General features: G+C 41.3%; 1 protein-coding gene and 1 pseudogene across 23 annotated transcripts in view; one reads left to right on the top strand and one right to left on the bottom strand.

Annotated features, from left to right (window-relative positions):
• CHCHD6 (coiled-coil-helix-coiled-coil-helix domain containing 6) overlaps positions 1-13,045 on the top strand; it is a 246,887-nt gene that overhangs the window by 56,605 nt on the left and 177,237 nt on the right. The gene's annotated exons all lie outside the window — the stretch shown is intronic.
• LOC114676115 (protein RCC2 pseudogene) lies at positions 6,053-8,069 on the bottom strand (annotated as a pseudogene).

The following is a 13,045-nucleotide window of genomic DNA, read 5'->3' as shown; positions in this document are numbered from 1 at the left end:
TATATAAAGTAAAATTTGCCATTTAAATCATTTTTAAGTATACAATTCATTGGCTTTAATTATACTCACAATGTTGTGCAACCATCACCACTCTCCTTTTCCAGAACTTTTTCATCATTCCAACATGAAACTGTACCCATCAAACAAAAATTCCCCATTTCCCATATCTTCAGTCCTGTCAACTACTGCATTCTACTCCGTCTCTATGAATTTCACTACTCTAGGGACCTTATATGAGTGGAATCATAACAGTATTTGTCCTTTTGTAACTGGCTTATTTCACTTAATATAATGCCTTCAAGGTTTATCTGTGTTATAGCATGTGTCAGAATTTCTTTCCTTTTTAAAGCTAAACAATAGTCCATTGTATGGACAGGCCACATTTATTCATCTGTTGATGGACACTTGAGTTGTTTCTACTTTTTGGCTGTTGTGAGTAATGCTGTGAACAAGAGAGGGCAAATATCTCTTCAAGACCCTGCTTTCAATTCTTTTTTTTTTTTCTTCATTTGGAGACAGGTCTTGCCCTGTCACCCAGGCTGGAGTGCAGTGGCACAATCATAGTTCACTGTAACCTCAAACTCCTGGGCTCACGTGATCCTCCTGCCTCAGCCTCCTGAGTAGCTGGGACTACAGATGTGCACCACCATGCCCACCTAATAAAAAAAAAAATTGTAGAGAGAGGATCTTGCTCTGTTGCCAAGGCTGGTCTTGACCTCCTGGCCTCAAGTGATCCTCCTGCCTTGGCCTCCCAAAGCATTGGGATTATAGGCATGAGCCACTGTGCCCTGCCAATATATATACCCACACACACTCATAAGTAAAAGTGTTGGATCATGGATTAATTTTGTTTTAAATATTTTTAGAAACTGCCTTACTGTTTTCTATAGCAGCTGCACCATTTTACATTCTTACCAGTTTCTCCACATCTTGGAGATGAGAGGTCCAGCTGCTCCACATCTTTGTGTGTCTCCATCTTCACATGGCATTCTTCCCTCTGTGTCTGTCTCTGTATCCAAATTTTCCTCTTCTTCAAAGGACACCAATTATATGACATTTAGGGCCCACTTCATTTTAACTAATTACATCTGTAAAGAATATAATTATGTATTTCCAATTAAGGTCACATTCTACACATCGTAGCTCACGCCAGCCTCCAATGGCTGGGCTCAAGCAGTCCTCCTTTCTCAGTTTCCCAAGTATATGTGACTGTAGGCATGCACTACCATTCCTGGCTAATTTTATTTTTCAGTAGGGACAGGGTCTTGCTATGTTGACCAGTCTGGTCTCAAATTGTTGGCCTCAAGTGATCCTCCTGCCTTGGCCTCCTAAAGTGCTGGGATTACAAGTGTGAGCCACCGCACCCAGTCTTGTTAATTGTTCTCTAAATGTTTGGTAGAATTCACCACTGAAGCCATCTGGTTCTGGACTTTTCCTTGTTGGGAGGTTTTTGATTACTGACTTTGATTACTCTTGTTAAAGTCTTTTGAAATGTTCTATTTATTCTTGAGTCAGTTTAGGTAATTTGTGTGTTTCTAAGAATTAGTCCTTTTCATCCAGGTTATCCAATTTGTTGGCATATATTTGTTTATAATGCTCTTTATGTCCTTTTTATTTCTGTAGAGTCATTAGTAATGTCCCTATTTTTATTTCTTATTTTAGGTATTTGTATTTGCTATCTTTTTTCTTTGTCAGTCTTGCTAAAGGCTTGTCAATTTTGTTGATCTTTTAAAAGAAACAACTTTTGACTTCATTATCTTTTTTCTATTCTCTGCTTCATTTGTCTCCACTCTAATAATCTTTATTATTTCCCTCCTTTTGCCAGCGTTGGGTTTAGTTTACTCTTTTTCTAGTTCTTTAAGGTATAAACTTAGGTTATTAGTTTGAGATCTTTCATGTAATGTAAAGATGTATGCTATAAATTTCCCCTTGAGCACTGCTTTCCCTCTGTCCTGTAAGTTTTGGTATGTTGTATTTTTGTTTTCATCCATTTCAAGTTATATCCTAATTTCCCTGTTTTCTTCTTTGATAAATTGGTTGTTGAGTATGTAATTTCCACAATATTTGTGAATTTTTCAGTTTTCCTTCTCATTGATTTCTGCCTTCATTCCATTGTGATTGGAGAAGATACTTATGATTTCTGTCATCTAAATTTATTGAAGCTTGTTTTGTGCCCAATATATGGTGGAGTGTTCTACATATGTCTGTTAAGTCTCATTGGTTTATAGTATTGTTCAAGTCCTCTGTTTTCTTATTAATCTGCTGTCAAATTGTTCTGTTTATTATTGAGAATAGGGTATTGAAATCTTGAACTGTTATTTTAGAACTATTTGTCCCTTTTATTTTATGAATGTTTGCTTCCTATACTTTGGAGCTGTTTTTCGGTGCATGTATATTTATACTTGATATATCTTCTTGATGAATTGACTCTTTTATTAACATACATCCTTTTTTGTTTCTTGTGACTATTTTCTACTTAAAGTCTACTTTTTTCTGCATATTATTATAGCCACCCAGCTCTTTTAGTTATTTTGCATACTTTCAGTTCCAACCTATGTGCCTTCGGATCTAACGTAATTCTCTTGTAGACAGCTTATGTATCCATTCTGCCAATCTCTGCCTTTTGATTAGAGTGTTTAATACATTTACATTTAAAGTAATTATTGAGAAGGAAGGACTTTTGCCATTTTTGCTATTTGTATAGCTTTTGTTGTCCCTCAGTCCTTCTATTTCTGCCTTCTTTTGTATGTAGTTGATTTTTCTAATGTAGTTCACTGATTTGATTCCCTTCTGCTTTCGTCCTTTCCTTTCGTTTCTCCTTCTTCCTTTCCCCTTTCCTCTTTCTCCTTTTTCTTTTCCCTTTTCCTTTTTCTCTCTTCTTCCTTTCCTTCTGCTCCTCTCCCTTTCCCTCTTCTCCCCTTTTGTTCCCCTCTTCTCCCTCCCCCTCCTCTTTCAACAAGGTTGTGCTCTGTTGTCCAGGCTGCAGTACAGTGGCATGATCATAGTTCACTGTAATCTCAAACTTCTGGGCTCACACAAGCCTGCCTCAGCCTCTTAAGTGCCTAGGCCTACAGGTGTTTGCCACCATGCCCAACTGTTGTTTTTGTTTGTTTATTTGTTTGTGTTTTTTTTAAAGATGGGGTCTTGTTATGTTGTCTAGGCTGGTCTTGAACTCCTGGCCTCAAGTGACCCTCTTGCATTGGCCTCCCAAAGTGCTGGGCTTACAAGCGTGAACTACCGCACTCATCCTCATTTTTTTTTAGCATATATTCTTCAGATACTTTCTTTGTGGTTACAATGGGGATTACAGTTAACATCCAACATTCTAACAATCCAGTGGAATTGATATCAGTTTAACTTAAAATCTGTGTCAATTCATGGAGACAGAAAGTAGAATAGAAGTTACCAGTCTATGGGAGGGGAAGATGAGGAATTATTGTTTAACCAGTAAAGAGCTTTTGCGTGGGATGATGCAAAAGTTTTGGAAATGGATAGTGGTGTAGTTACTCAGCATTTTGGATGTACATAATGTTGAAATTGTATGCTTTACAAAGGCTTAAAATGGCATATTTTATGTATGTTTTACCACAGTGAATAAAGCTAATATCAACTAACTCTGCTCCTGTATAGCTCTGCTCCCCTATTTATGTTTTTGTCACAAATTATATTTTTATACACTGTGTCCCAGTAATACAGATTTATAATTTTTTTGTTTTTTAGACAATGATGTCATTTATTTAAAATGTTTACTCCAAGAAATATATATATATAAAATAAGATATATATATAAAAATATAAATGTGTGTGTATATATATATAATAAGACAATTAACAGCACTAAACCAGGCACCTTCAACCAAATCACAACCTTCTCTTTGATTCCCCTTCATGCTAATCCTCTTTCAAATTTTTTTTCCTGAAGTGGAAGACCAGTCAGATGCCCATGGGGTCAGTGCCAAGCACGTTCCCAGCCGGGCAACTGAGTACCTTTCTCTAGGAGTGCACGATGCCCTTCTCCCCAGCTCCTTGTTTTAAAGGATTTAACCCATTAGGAAGTTCATTTTTCGATCTAAGCTAAAAGGAGGTGCGGTTCGAGGCCGTCTTCACTTCGAAGTTCCCTTTCCTGCTCCAGTCCCTGGTTAGGGTTCTAGAAGAGGCTGGCTGCCAGGTTTACGTGAGGCTGCCAGAAAATCTAAGTCCAACTCCACCCAGGGCAGCCCCTGCAAAGGCTGGGACCTCAGGTGCTACATCCTCAACCCTCTCAGTGACCACGACTCAAAGGAGAGACTTCAAGGATTCCAGGAACACAGGTGCCTGGGCTGTGTTCCAGGAAAGAGACCTGTCCAGGAAAACGGATCAGGTTGTTGCATGGAAGCATGAGTCAGAGATAGTGGTTTTGGGGTGATTTAGACAAATTAGGTTAGTTTAGCAAAGCTCTGAAGTGGCAGAAGCTTCTCCCCTGGACTACTGATAGAACACAGAACAAGAGATGTGCCTGGCGTCAGACTAAGTCTTGGAGAGATGCAGGCCAGTCTCCTCCCACAGGGCCTTGGGACTGGCAGGACAGACACTGCTACGTGCCCTCCAGGGCAGGAGTCACAGTAAGGAGTGACTGGGGTGGAAGATAGGGAAATAAGCAACAACAACTAGATCATTTTTGGCATTTTAACATGGAGAAAGTGACGTGGTAATAATAGCAAAAGCAAAAACAAAACAAAACAAAACAAAAACTTGAAGAGACCAATATTTAACTTTCCCATCCACCTAAGTCTCACATTTAAGTTCTATTTTCATCTGCCCCATAAGCACCACTGAATTAAAAAAACATATATATTTTAAAGCACCCAAACCAGTCCAGACCCTCTGGAAACCACAAGCCCCAGCCAGAGCTGTCGCCTCTCTTGGGTCCAGGCGAGAGGAGGGTTCCAGGAAAGGCACCTTGTAAGTCACTCAGCACAGCGAGCTTGGGCACGGGCACTTGACGGGGACATGGGTGGCAGTCACAGCATCCGTACTGACACGCAAGGAAGGACACTCTGGTAATCCCAACTATTTGGTACCAGAGCCAAGCAAACATGACTAAAGGGAGCTGGGTCAGCAGAACGTTACCCCGAGCCTCAGCAACAGGATGGCCCGTGCGAGGCAGGATCCAGGCGGGGGAGAAAAGGAGACCAAAGCACAAGGCGACGAAGGCTGGTACGGAAAGGGCTGATCCTTCTTGCAAGGACTGGAGAATGCCCACTTGACTGCTGGCTGATCAATCTCTAATTGATGAGGGCATGTGACAAGGCTCAGCCCTGGCTCCACAGGGAGCCATGAAGCTGACTCAGCTGATACAAATGTTCCCACCTCTGCCCCACCCCCAAGTCCCCATGGTTCCACCATCACCTGATTTTCATTTGGACTTCTTTAACAGCTAGAGTAGATACAAATGGCTAAACACAGACCCCCAGTCCCGCTCCAGGGGGGACACAGCAGATTACAGGCAGCCGAGGGGAGAAACAGAACGACATCAGCTTAGGCCAGTCTGCAGGAAAAAGCAGAAAAGGAGGACCCGGATGCTTCTGAAGCACACGAGCATGATTTCGGATGGAGGCAGGCCGGAGACTTTGCCTGTCTGCTGCTGGTTCCTGTAAGGGACATTTTTCTGATTAAATGGCGATTCCTCTTCTATGTAGCATCCGCTTGGATCACGATGCTGATTATAACTGGAAAGGGGTGTTTTGGGGAGTGTTTTCAGGAGAGGAAGAAAGAAAAAAACTTAAAAAAACCTAGATTGCTCAAAGTTTCTGCCTTTTTTTTAGGAAGGGTAAGTCAACTATGAGCAAGTATTTTAATTCGACATGAAGGGGGAGAAAACATACTTTGGAAGGCGTACAAAAAAAGGTAAACATTGGATCACTTGTAAAACGGAACCTCATGGAGCCTAAACAAAAATGCACTTTCGGTCAACTTTTGCTTTTTTAAATTCCTTGTTTGACTTCCCATCCCAGTGAACATGGAAATGACAGCTGCCACGAGAGGTGTAGACTCGGAGGAGTCTCCGGGAGCCTCAGAGGGTTCGGCAGTTGTATTCTGGGTTTCTTGATCTTCTCTTTCTTGGTCTCACTTTTGTCTCTTGCTATCACCAAGGAGTGTGAGTAGCCCATGGTGACCTTCTCTGAGAAAATGCCATCCAGAATCTTCACCTCCTGGGCTGCAGTGCAAGACTTGGGCTTGTGGTCCCCGTAGCCCAGTTCCCCGAAGGTCGGTGATGGGCCCCAGCTGATGGTTCCCTCTCGTTGGTGGCCACAATGATGCTGCTCTTCCTATAAGCCAGGCTCTGGATTCTGTAGCCACAGAGGTCCTGCACTGCTTTCGGGTACGTGGTAGATTCACGGGAGGTGTTGGTGGCCCCCCAGAAATACAGACCACCCACTTCACTGACGGCAAAGGACCAGGTGTAACCAGCATAGATCTGGGATGCCCCATGCCCAGGGAAGTCAAACAGCTTCACCAGGTGGAGGACCATCTCATCCTTCTGTTCTGCATGGCCCAGCTGGCCATAGCTACCAAAGCCCCAGGAGAAGACTCACTTCTGGGAGTCCAGGAACAGCGTGTGGTTAGTGCCACAGGCTACGTTTCACACAACTACATTTGGTACAAGCAGGATCTGTCTCGATAAAGATGGCCACTCACCGGGGAACCAGTCTGTAGTTGTACTCTATCTGCTGTGCCCGGGCGATGAACTTCCCATCCAAGTTGTGTCCCAGCTGACCATATTCATGGCACCCAAAGGAATAGAGGTTTCCTTTGCAGTCCATTATCATACTGAATTCAGCCCCACAGGCCATTTTGGTAATTGGCTGGCCATTGTACATTATCTGCGCGGGGCTGGGGACAGCATCTGTCTGGTTGCCAAGGCCCAGCTGTCCCATCTTATTTTCCCCAAACGCAAACATGGAGCCCATTTCCATCAAGGCCAAGGTGTGGTTCTGCCCATATGCCGCAGACATGATCACTTCGTAGCTGAGACCCTTGATGAGTCTGGGGGATTCTACTCTCTTGGTGTCACCATGTCCCAGCTGCCCTTTCTCATTCCTCGATTTCCAAAGAATCTTTCCTGACTTTTTCTCCCATGCTTGTTAGGTGCTCTCTCTTCTGTTCAGACCATGATTTTGCCACCAGGCACCTGTGTGTTGTTAGTTTATCCAAAGCATTTTCTATTTTTTATTTCTATTTATTTTCAACATTTAGGTTCAGGTTTATTATATAGGTAAACTGTATGTCACAGGGGTTTGGTGTACTAATAATTTCAGCACCCAGATAATAAGCCTAGTACTCAATGGGTGTTTTTTCTGATTCTCTCCCTCTTCCTACCTTCCACCCTCAAGTAGGCCCCAGAGTCTCTTGTTCCCCTCTTAGTATCCAAGTGTTTTCATTGTTTAGCTCCCACTTATAAGTGAGAACATGCAACCTTTGGTTTACTGTTACTGTGTTAGTTTGCTTAGGATAATGGCCTCCACCTCTGTGTTGCCACAAAGGATATCATCTCATTCTTTTTTATGTCTGCACAGTATTCCATGGTGTACATGTACCACATTTTGTTTGTCTAGTGTACCATTGATGAGTATTTAGGTTGATTCCATGTCTTTCCTATTGTGAATAGTGCTGCAGTGAACATATGTGATATGGTTTGGGTCTGTGTCCCTGCCCAAATCTCATGTTGAATCGTAATCCCCAGTGTTTGGAGGCGGGGCCTAGTGGGCAGTGATTGGATCATGGGGATGGATTTCTCATGAATGGTTTAGCACCATCCCCTTGGTGCTGTTTGTGTGATAATGAGTGAGTTCTTATGAGAACTGTTTATTTAAAAGTGTGTAGCACCTCCCCTAACCTCTCTCTCTCTCTCTCTCTCTCTCTCTCTCTCTCTCTCTCTCGCTCCTGCTTCCGCCTTCCAAGACAGTTGTTCCCCCTTTGCCTTACACCATGATTGGAAATTTCCTGAGGTCTCTGCAGAAGCAGAAGCCACTATGCTTCCTGTACAGCCGTGCACAGGAAGAACTTGTTCTTCCTGTGTACCTGTTCATCCTGTACAACAGAACTGGGAGCTAGTTAAACCATTTTTCTTTATGAACTACGCAGTCTCAGGTATTTCTTTATAGCAGTGCAAGAACGGACTAATACAATATGCGTGTGTGTGTCTTTATGGCAGAACAATTTATATTCCTTTGGATATATACCCAATAATGAGATTGCTGGATTGAATGATAGTTCAATTTTAAGTTCTTTGGGGAATCTCGCCACATTGTTTTCCACAGAGGCTGAAGTAATTTACATTCCCACAGCAGTGTCTATAAGCATTCCCTTTTCTCCACAACCTCGCCAACATCTATTATTTTTTGACTTTTTAATAATATTCTGACTGGTGTAAGATGTCATCTCATTTTGATTTTGGTTTGCATTTCTCTAATGGTTAGTGATGTTGAGCATTTTTTCATATGCTCTTTGGCTACGTGTATGTCCTTTGCACGCTTAATGGGGTTATTTTTTGCTTATTAATTTGCTTAAGTTTCTTATAGATTCTAGGTATTAGACCTCTGTCAGATGTATAGTTTGCAAATATTTTCTCCCATTTTGTAGGTTGCATGTTTACTCTGTTGATAGTTTCATTTGCTCTGCAGAAGTTCTTTAGTTTAATTAGATCCCATTTGCCAATTTTTGTTTTTGTTGTAATTGCTTTTGGTGTCTTCGTTGTGAAATATTTGCCAGGTCCTATGTTCAGAATGGTATCTCCTAAGTTATCTTCCAGTGTTTTATAGTTCTGGGTTTTACATTTAAATATTTAATCCATCTTGAGTTGATTTTGTGTGTTGTATAAGGTAGGGGTTCAGTATCACTCTTCTGCATATAGCTAACCAGTTATCACAGCACCATTTATTGAATAGGGAGTCTTTTCCTCATTGCTGGTTTCATCAAAAATTAGATGATTCGTAGGTATGCGAAGTGATCCACCCACCTCGGCCTCCCAAAGTGGTGAGATTACAGGCACAAGCCACCACACCTGGCCCGAGCTCTTTTTTGAATATGAATTCAATATGAATTTTAAAATAGTTTTTCCTAATTCCGTGAAGAATGTCATTGGTAATTTGATAGGAATAGCATTGAATCCGTAAATTGCTTTGGGCAGTATGGCCATTTTAATAATATTAGTTTTTTGTATCCATGAGCATAGAATGTTTTTCCATTTGTTTGTGTCATCTCTGATTTCTTTGAGCCATGTTTTGTAATTCTCATTGTAGAGATTTTTTTTACCTCTTTGGTTACGTGTATTCCTAGGTATTTTATTCTTTTTGTGGCTATTGTGAATGGTGTTGTGCTCTTGATTTGGCTCTTGGCTTGGATGTTGTTGGTGTATAGTAACCAATCAGTAATACTGATTTTTGTGTGTTGCTTTTGTATCCTGAAACTTTGCTGAAGTTGTTTATCAGATCAGGAGCTTTGTGGAGAAACTAGATGTAGAATCATGTTGTCTGCAAATAGGGATAATTTGACTTCCTCTTTTCCTGTTTGGATGCTGTTTATTCTTTGTTTTGCCTGATTGCTCTGGCCAGGATTTCCAATAATATGTTGAATAGAAGTGGTCAGAAAGGACATTCTTGTCTTGTGCCGGTTTTCAAGGGGAATGCTTCCAACTTTTGCCCATACAATATGATGTTGGATGTGGATTTGTCATAGATAGCTCTTATTTTCAAGTATATTCCTTCAATGCTTAAGTTATTGAGGGTTTTTAACATGAAGGGATGTTGAATTTTATGGGAATCCTTTTCTGCATCTATTGAGATGGTCATGTGGTTTTGTTTTTAGTTCAGTGAATGGGTTGAATCACATTTATTGATATGCATATGTTGAACCAACCTTGCATCCCAGGGATAAAGCCTGCTTGATCATGATGGATTAGCTTTTTTATGTGCTACTGGATTTGGTTTGCTAGTATTTTGTTTAGGATTTTTGCATCTGTGTTTATCAAGGATATTGGGCTGAAACTTTCTCTTTTTGTTGTGTCTCTGCCAGGTTTTTGGTATCAAGATGATGCTGGCCTCATTGAATGAGTTGTGGAGAAGTCCCTCCTCCTCAATTTTTTGAAATAGTTTCGGTAGGAATGGCACCAACTCTTCTTTATAAATCTGGTAGAATTCAGCTGTGAATCCATTTGGTCTTGCACTTTTTTTGGTTGGTAGGGTTTTTATTACTAACTCAATTTTGGAACTTGTTATTGGTCTGTTCAGGAATTTAATTTCTTTCTGGTTTAGTCCTGGGAGGATATATGTGTCCAGAAATTTATCCACTTCTTCTAGATTTTCTAGTTTCTTTGCATAGAATTGTTTGTAGTAGTCTCTGATGGTTTTTTGTATTTCTGTGGGGTCAGTGGTAATGTACCCTTTGTCATTTCTTTTTTTTTTTTTTTGAGATGGAGTCTCGCTCTGTCGCCAGACTGGAGTGCAGTGGCACGATCTCGGCTCATTGCAACCTCTGCCTCCCAGGTTCAAGCGATTCCCCTGCTTCAGCCTCCTGAGTAACTGGGACTACAGGCACACACCACCACACTTCACTAATTTTTCGTATTTTACTAGACACAGGGTTTCACCATGTTGACCAGGATGGTATTCATCTCCTGACTTTGTGATCCCCCCATCTCAGCCTCCCAAAGTGCTGGGCTTACAGGCATGAGCCACTGCACCTGGCCCCCTAAAGGGGGGTTCTCCTCTCTTATTTTCTTTATTAGTCTAGCTAGTTGTGTGTCTTATTAATTTTTTCAAATAACCAGCTCCTGGGTTTGTTGATCTTTTGTATGGTTTTTAATGTCTCAATTTCTTTCAGTTCAGCTCTGATTTTGGTTATTTCATGTCTTCTAGCCTTGGGGCTGTTTTGCTCTTGCTTCTCTAGTTCTTCTAGTTGTGATTTAGGTTGTTCATTGGGGCTCTTTCTAAGTTTTTGATGTGGGCGTCTAGTGCTATAAACCGCCCTCTTAACACTGTGTTAGCTATGTCCTTACAGATTCTGGTATGTTGTATCTTTGTTCTCATTAGTACAAATAATTTCTTGTTTTCTTCCTTAATTTCATTACTAACCCAAAAGTCATTCCGTATGTGCCATGTGGCAATATGAAGTTGTTTTTGGGTGGAGAGTTCTGTAGATGTATATTAGGTCCATTTGGTCAAGTGTTGAGTCCAGGTCTTAAGTGTCTTTGTTAATTGTGTGCCTCAGTGGTCTCTCTAATACTGTCAGTAGGGTGTTGAAATCTACCACTATTATTATGTGGGAATGTTAGTCTTGTCATAGATTTTTTTGTTTTTTGTTTTTTTTGAGGTAGAGTCTTACTCTGTTGCCCAGGCTGGAGTGTAGTGGCACAATCTCGGCTCACTGCAAGCTCCACCTCCTGGGTTCACACCATTCTCCTGCCTCAGCCTCCCAAGTAGCTGGGACTACAGGTTCCCACAACCACGCCTGGCTAATTTTTTGTATTTTTAGTAGAGACGGGGTTTCACTATGTTAGCCAGGATAGTCTAGATCTCCTGACCTCGTGATCCGCCTGCCTCGGCCTCCCAAAGTGCTGGGATTACAGGTGTTGATCATAGGTCTTTAAGAACTTCCTTTATGAATTTGGGTGCTCCTGTCTTGGGTATATATACGTTTAGGATAGTTAGGTCTTCTTGTTAAATTGAACTCTTTACCATTGTGTAACACCCTTTATCTTTTTTATCTTGTTGAGTTAAAGTCCGTTTTCTCTTAGATTAGGATTACAACTCCTGCTACTTTTTGTTTTCCATTTGCTTGGTAGATTTTTCTGTATTCCTTTATTATCCACAATGCCTGTGGATGTCATTGCATGTGAGATGGGTCTCTTGAAGACCTATACCATTGGGTTCTCTTTATCCAGCTTACCACTCTGTGCCTTTTAATGGGGGTATTTAGCCCAATTACGTTCAAGGTTAGTATTGATATGTGCGAATTTGAACTTGTGATGTTATTAGCTGTTTATTCAGATTTGTTTGTGTGGTTGCTTCATAGTGTCACTGGTCTATGTTCTTTAGTATGTTTTTGTAGTGGCCAGTAAGTCTTTTTTTTCAATATTTGGTACTCCTTTCAGAACCTCTGGTAAGGCAGTTCTGGTGGTAATGAATTCCCTCAGCATTTGCTTGTCGGAAATGGATCTCATTTCTCCTTTACTTATGAAGCTTAGTTTGGCTGGATATGAAATTCTTGGTTAGACTTTTTTTTTTTTTTTTTCTTAAAGAATGCTGAATATAGGGCCCCAATCTCTTCTGGCTTGCAGGGTTTCTGTTGAAAGATCTGCTGCTAGCCTGATGGGGTTCCCTTTGTAGGTGACCTGCCCTTTCTCTCTAACTGCCTTTAACATTTTGACCTTGGGGAATCTGATGATTATATGTCTTGGGGATAGTCTTCTTGTGTAATGTCTTGCAGGTGTTTTCTCCCTGCAGCATTTTCAAGTAACACCTGCCCTTTTCCAGCCTTAGTTCTGAGTTAGGTGAAAGGGAGAAGTACTTTGCATTAGTCCTACAGGTAACCGTCAGACAGGTTAGAACAGATGCACACAATAATTTACGAATAAGACATGCCCTGCTCCCTCTGGAACCAAGGACCAGAGTCTCACATTGGGAATGTGGCTGCAACTGAGCCGTGACAGGGATAGGGCAAAGGCAAGTAAAAACACCAGACAGTTTTCCTACTGTTTTCAAGTGGCCTTTTTCTTTATTCAGCATTCACTTGCTTGTTTTAAACTTTAGACTATTTTTCAGAGCTTTGAGAAAGTTGGTTCTGATAGTTTCTGCATTTTTTTTTTCTTTTTTTTTTTTGAGACAGAGTCTCAGAGTCGCCCAGGCGGAGTGCAGTGGTGCAATCTTGGCTCACTGCAACCTCTGCCTCCCAGGTTCAAGCAATTCTTCTGCCTCAGCCTCCCAAGTAGCTGGGATTACAGGCACACACTGTCATGCCCGGCTATTTTTTGTATTTTAGTAGAGATGGGGTTTCACTGTGTTGCCCA

Source organism: Macaca mulatta, chromosome 2, assembly GCF_049350105.2.
Source record: "Macaca mulatta isolate MMU2019108-1 chromosome 2, T2T-MMU8v2.0, whole genome shotgun sequence".
Taxonomy (NCBI): Eukaryota; Metazoa; Chordata; class Mammalia; order Primates; family Cercopithecidae; genus Macaca; species Macaca mulatta.
The sequence above is the reverse complement of the archived record's forward strand: the minus strand, read 5'-3'. Positions and strand labels throughout refer to the sequence as shown.